Source organism: Saccopteryx bilineata, chromosome 4, assembly GCF_036850765.1.
Source record: "Saccopteryx bilineata isolate mSacBil1 chromosome 4, mSacBil1_pri_phased_curated, whole genome shotgun sequence".
In the NCBI taxonomy this organism is placed as follows: domain Eukaryota; kingdom Metazoa; phylum Chordata; class Mammalia; order Chiroptera; family Emballonuridae; genus Saccopteryx; species Saccopteryx bilineata.
In genome coordinates, this window is record NC_089493.1 from 192,690,343 (window position 1) to 192,696,342 (window position 6,000).

The following is a 6,000-nucleotide window of genomic DNA, read 5'->3' on the forward strand; positions in this document are numbered from 1 at the left end:
CCTGGACAGCCGGCGGGGAGGGCAGGAGAGCAGAGAGGTGAACAGTGCCTGTCGTACAGTCACCCCAACGCTGTGCGATTGTGGAAAAGTCACCCGTTTCCACCTGGCTGTAAAGGGGACAGTGCCACCCGGGTCCCAGAGTTATCATGAGGGTTCTGAGACTACTGGCAACCACTAACCCTCTCTGCTGGTCAATCTTTCTTTCCTAGCTAGCTGCAAGACTGGCAACCGCCACTCACTCAAGAGAGTCAGGACTTCTGTCCCCCGGGCGGGGTTTGGTATTTCATGTTGTCACCTACTTTCCTCTCAGAAGTTTCTCTCCCAAAGAGGCTGAAGGTTGGGCGGCAAAGGTTGGGTGGTGGGTCTTGGCTTTCCAGTGCCCCCCCCCCATGTCATTCTGGGGCTAGGTGGCAGAGGACACTGGGCCACATGGATTCTCAGCTGTTACTTGACACAGCAGATTCCAGGGCCTTATTTAGAAGCTTTGCTGGGGTGGGAAAACCTCCCCCCTTCCCACAATAATTCACCTGCTCCCCCACCTACACTCTCCCCCCCCCCCAGCATGAGCAAGGGCTCAGGTTCTGAAGCCAGGCTGACACCCTGACCTTGGACACGGTCTCAGAGCCCTGGTCCCAGGTCTTCCAGAAACCCTCCCCGCCACGGGGTTGGCTGGCTGTGTCCCGGGCTACAGAATTTAGTATCCATGATGGGGTGAGCTTGAGATCCAAAGAGGAAGGAAACTGAGGCCTTGCCCTGGGGAGGGAGGTGTAGACACTTCCTCCTCTGAGCCATCTGTGCCCCTACAATGTCATTAGAATGAAGTACCACGTAAGACTGTGTGTCTGACTAAGAACATGCATTATATGACTGCATCCCGCCAGGAAGAAAGGCTGGAAGGAAAGACAGCAGCGGCTAGACAGTACCTGTCTCTCAGTGGGGCGAGATTATGAGCCGGTTTTATTCATGTATTTATTTCTTCTATAGTTTCTAAATTTTTTCTGTTGAAACCCTACAACCATTAAAATCATGAGAAAAGAAAAATAGGCCCCCGCCCTGGCCAGTTGTCTCAGTGGTAGAGCGTCAGCCTGGCGTGCAGAAGTCCCGGGTTCGATTCCCGGCCAGGGCACACAGGAGAAGCGCCCATCTGCTTCTCCACCCCTCCCTCTCTCCTTCCTCTCTGTCTCTCTCTTCCCCTCCCACAGCCGAGGCTCTACTGGAGCAAGGATGGCCGGGGCACTGGGGATGGGTTCTCGGCCTCTGCCCCAGGCGCTAGAGTGGCTCTGGTCGCAACAGAGCGACGCCCCGGAGGGGCAGAGTGTCATCCCCTGGTGGGCGTGCCGGGTGGGTACCGGTCGGGCGCATGCGGGAGTCTGTCTCTCCCCATTTCCCGCTTCAGAAAAATACAGAAAAAAAAAAAGGAAAGAAAAATAGGCCCTGTTTTTATTTTTATTTATTTTATTTTATTTTTTTACAGAGACAGAGTCAGAGTGAGGGATAGACAGGGACAGACAGACAGGAACGGAGAGATGAGAAGCATCAATCATTAGTTTTTCATTGCGCATTGCGACACATTATTTGTTCATTGATTGCTTTCTCATATGTGCCTTGACCAGGGGTCCCCAAACTTTTTACACAGGGGGCCAGTTCACTGTCCCTCAGACCGTTGGAGGGCCGGACTATAAAAACAACTATGAACAAATCCCTATGCACACTGCACATATCTTATTTTAAAGTAAAAAACCAAAACAGGAACAAATACAATATTTAAAATAAAGTACAAGTAAATTTAAATCAACAAACTGATCAGTATTTCTATGCTCCTCTCACTGACCACCAATGAAAGAGGTGCCCCTTCCAAAAGTGCGGCAGGGGCTGATAAATGGCCTCAGGGGGCCGCATGCGGCCCGCGGGCTGTAGTTTGGGGACCCCTGGCCTTGACCATAGGCCTTCAGCAGACCGAGTAACCCCTTGCTTGAGCCAGCGACCTTGGGTCCAAGCTGGTGAGTTTTGCTCAAACCAGATGAGCCCGCACTCAAGCTGGCGACCTCGGGGTCTCGAACCTGGGTCCTCCGCATCCCAGTCTGACGCTCTATCCACTGTGCCACCGCCTGGTCAGGCAATAGGCCCCATTTTAAATTTTTTTATTTTTTTTTATTTATTCATTTTAGAGAGGAGAGAGAGACAGAGAGAGAGAGGAGAGAGAGACGGGGGGAGGAGCTGGAAGCATCAACTCCCATATGTGCCTTGACCAGGCAAGCCCAGGGTTTCGAACCGGCGACCTCAGCATTTCCAGGTCGACGCTTTATCCACTGCACCACCACAGGTCAGGCAATAGGCCCCATTTTAAAAAGATAAAATGTATTGTTCAAAAAATGAATCTCAGTGATGTAGTAGAAGGACATAAAATATCTTCTTGGATGAGCAAAGGAAAAGAGTAACACTAAAAAGCAAAAAATATTGTATAAAATTGTATTTATTTATTTATTTTTTTATTTTTTTATTTTTTTTCATTTTTCCAAAGCTGGAAACGGGGAGGCAGTCAGACAGACTCCCGCATGCGCCCGACCGGGATCCACACCGCATGCCCACCAGGGGGCGATGCTCTGCCCATCTGGGGCGTCACTCTGTTGCGTCCAGAGCCATTCTAGCGCCTGAGGCAGAGGCCACAGAGCCATCCCCAGCGCCCGGGCCATCTTTGCTCCAATGGAGCCTCACTGCGGGAGGGGAAGAGAGAGACAGAGAGGAAGGAGAGGGGGAGGGGTGAAGAAGCAAATGGGCGCCTCTCCTGTGTGCCCTGGCCGGGAATCGAACCTGGGACTCCTGCACACCAGGCCGACGCTCTACCGCTGAGCCAACCAGCCAGGGCCTATAAAAATTGTATTAATTGCATGTAACCCAGATGAGAACAGACTATATGTAAGATATATGGCTAAAATCATATATAAGATATATGTGTATTTATATATTCTAAGATGCTATTTGCTTGTTTATTTACTTTAGAGAGAGGAGAGAGAGAAAGGCTGTGGAGAGAGGAACGGGAAGCATCAACTCATACTTGTTTGTCCTTTGTGCCTTGACCAGGCAAGCCCAGGGTTTCGAACCGGCAACCTCAGCATTCTAGGTTCTGGCTTTATCCCCCACGCCACCACAGGACAGGCTATTTATATGTTCTAAGTGAGAAAATTATATGAGACTGAATCAAATTATGTACTTCGCATCCGGTCCCCATTCCAGCACACACTCAGAACTCTCTGTCATTGACTTGTTTTTCTCCATTGACCAATTATGAGGCACTCGGGGCAGAGGGAAAGTTTTACTTGTCTCCGTGTCCCTTTGAGGACCTGGCACCTAGTAGGCACTTTAATAAATGTGTATGAATGAACAAAAGAATCTTTTCTTTAAAAGAAGGATACACACCTGACCTGTGGTGGCGCAGTGGATAAAGCATTGGCCTGGAACGCTGAGGTTGCCGGTTCGAAACCCTGGGCTTGCCCGGTCAAGACGCATACAACAAGCAAGAAGCGGGCAATGAACAACTAAAGGGAAGCTGCAATGAGTTGATACTTCTCACTCCGCTACCTCCTCTCTCTGTCAAATCAACAAATAAAATCTTTTAAAAAACAGAAAATAAGGATACACATTACAACTCTAAGAACATAAAGGATCCCAGGAAAGGGGCTTGAGAATGTGTCTGACAAGTGGAAAAAAATCAGACAAACAAAAACCATAGAAGGTTGTAGATTCTCAAATAGGAGCCCCCAAAGGCAGTTCCAATGCCAATGGCCCCCCCCCTCTGGTTGCTTGTGGACCCTGCATCTTGTCCACCAGTCTGGAGGGCCAGGTGGACGTGAACTGTCCTTGTTCATCTCTGAACCCAAGGTATCTGACACAGCCTGGACAGGGTTCCGGAGCCCAGTGGCAATCGATCAAATTACCGTTAACAATCAGAAAAAGGCAACAGGCAAGATGCTCTTTATTCCATAAAAGGTCCTCAATATCAGATAAAAAGACAAGGACAGGGGTGCCCCAGAACGGGGGGGGGCCCTTGGAGACAGATGGCGGTCCTCCTGCAGATGGAGCCTTCTAGTCCCACACGGCCTCTGCCCTGGGGACAAGACAAACCCCACACGGGCAAGTGCCGCTGGCTCAGGGAGGAAGCGCGACAGTGAGAGGGGACGGAAGAGTCCTGTCTCTCTTCTGCGCCACGGACCTGCCTCTCCCTTCTAGACCGAGCTCCACACGCAGGGGCTGGGACTTCTCCACCTTCGTCCAGGCAACTCGAAACAGTCGATTCAACTCAAGTGACGTTTAACTACTATATTTATTGAACGGAGGAGTAGACCGAGACCCGTTTTTGTTGCGTTCCCACCCCTGAGCCTTTTCCTTGGGGACACCAGAATGAGTAAGGATTTGGGCACCCGTTCAAAATATTCCCTGAGCTTCTCGTAGGCGCCTGACGCAGCTGTGACCCCCCACGCTCATGAAGTTCACTTGCTCTGTCGCAGCCACAAGTGACATTTGAAACCCTCTCCACCCTATATGTATTTTAAGTTGGGGGACTTTTTTTCTTTTCCTTTGAGAAGAAAGTAGATTTCACTCTGAGACTTCAGGGGAGGGAAATGAAAACATACATCCAGCCTGACCTGTGGTGGCGCAGTGGATAAAGCGTCGACCTGGAAACGCTGAGGTCGCTGGTTTGAAATCCTGAGCTTGCCTGGTCAGGGCACATATGGGAGTTCATGCTTCCTGCTCCTCCTCTCTCTCTTTCTCTCTCTCTCTCTCTCTCTCTCTCCCTCCCTCCTCTCTAAAAAATGAATGAACAAAATAAAATAATAAAAATAATTAAAAAACAAACAAACATACATCCACACAGGGCTTGTCCAGGTGTGTTCACAGGAGCATTTATTCATGATACCCCCAGACGGAAACAACCCAAAGGCCCATAAACAGAAGAAGGAATAAATAGAAGATGGTATATCCACACAATGGAATATTATTCGGCCCTAATAAGGGATGAAGCTCTGATATACCCTATAATATGGATGAACCCGGAAAACATTGTTACCTGAAAGAGGCCAGTCGCAAAAGATCACAGATGTTTCCATTTATGTTGTGTCCGGAAGCGATAAACCTATAGAAACTGGAAGGAGATTCGTGGTTGCCTAGAGCCGGTGGGGAGAGGGAATGTGAGTGACTGCTAACGGGTAAGGGGTTTCTTTCTGGGGTAATGACAATGTTTGTTTTCAAACTGATTGTGGTAATGGTTTGTACCACTGAAGAATATACTGAGAACCACTGAAGCGTATATTTTAAATGGGTGAATGGTGTGGTATGTGAATTATATATCTCAATAAAGCTGTTATAAAATAAGAAGAAAGAAAGAAGAGAGTTTCCCCTTTCCAGCATGTGAAGTGTCATAGAAATGGATTTCGTAATCGAGTGGGCTGCGTTGGTTCAGGAGTGGAATTTTTCTTTTTCAACAGCTTTGAGCTCGCTTTTCAAGGCAAGTGTTTTTTCTTAAGGGTTGTGCTCAGAACTTCCCACCCCACCCGCCTCGCCCTGACCACTGCCTGTGTCCAGGCCAGGCGACCCTCTCCGTGGCCCATAGCCTTGCTCATTCCACACCCTACCCCACCCACTGTGCCCGCAGTGCTCAGCTGCTGCCAGCTCCCAAATGCCAGAGCTGCCACCTGGGGCCCTGGCGACGCGAGGGCCCACAGTGTTGTGATGTGTTTGGACGGGGAGTGTGCTTGGTGCCAGCGTTACCAGGCTCCGAGGGTGACTAATCCCGTGTGCATTTCTGGTTTCTGTTGCCCGGGCTGCTCAGCTGGAGGGCCTCAGACTTCTCAGCTGTTTCTGGAGAAGCTCGTCTCCCCGCTGTGGAGGCCTGGACTTAATTAAGCCCATTCTCCAACCCCCTCGGCCACGTGTGTGCCCGACAGATATTTATTGAGCATCTACTATGTATCAGACACTATTCTGGGGGAACAGAGTAACAGA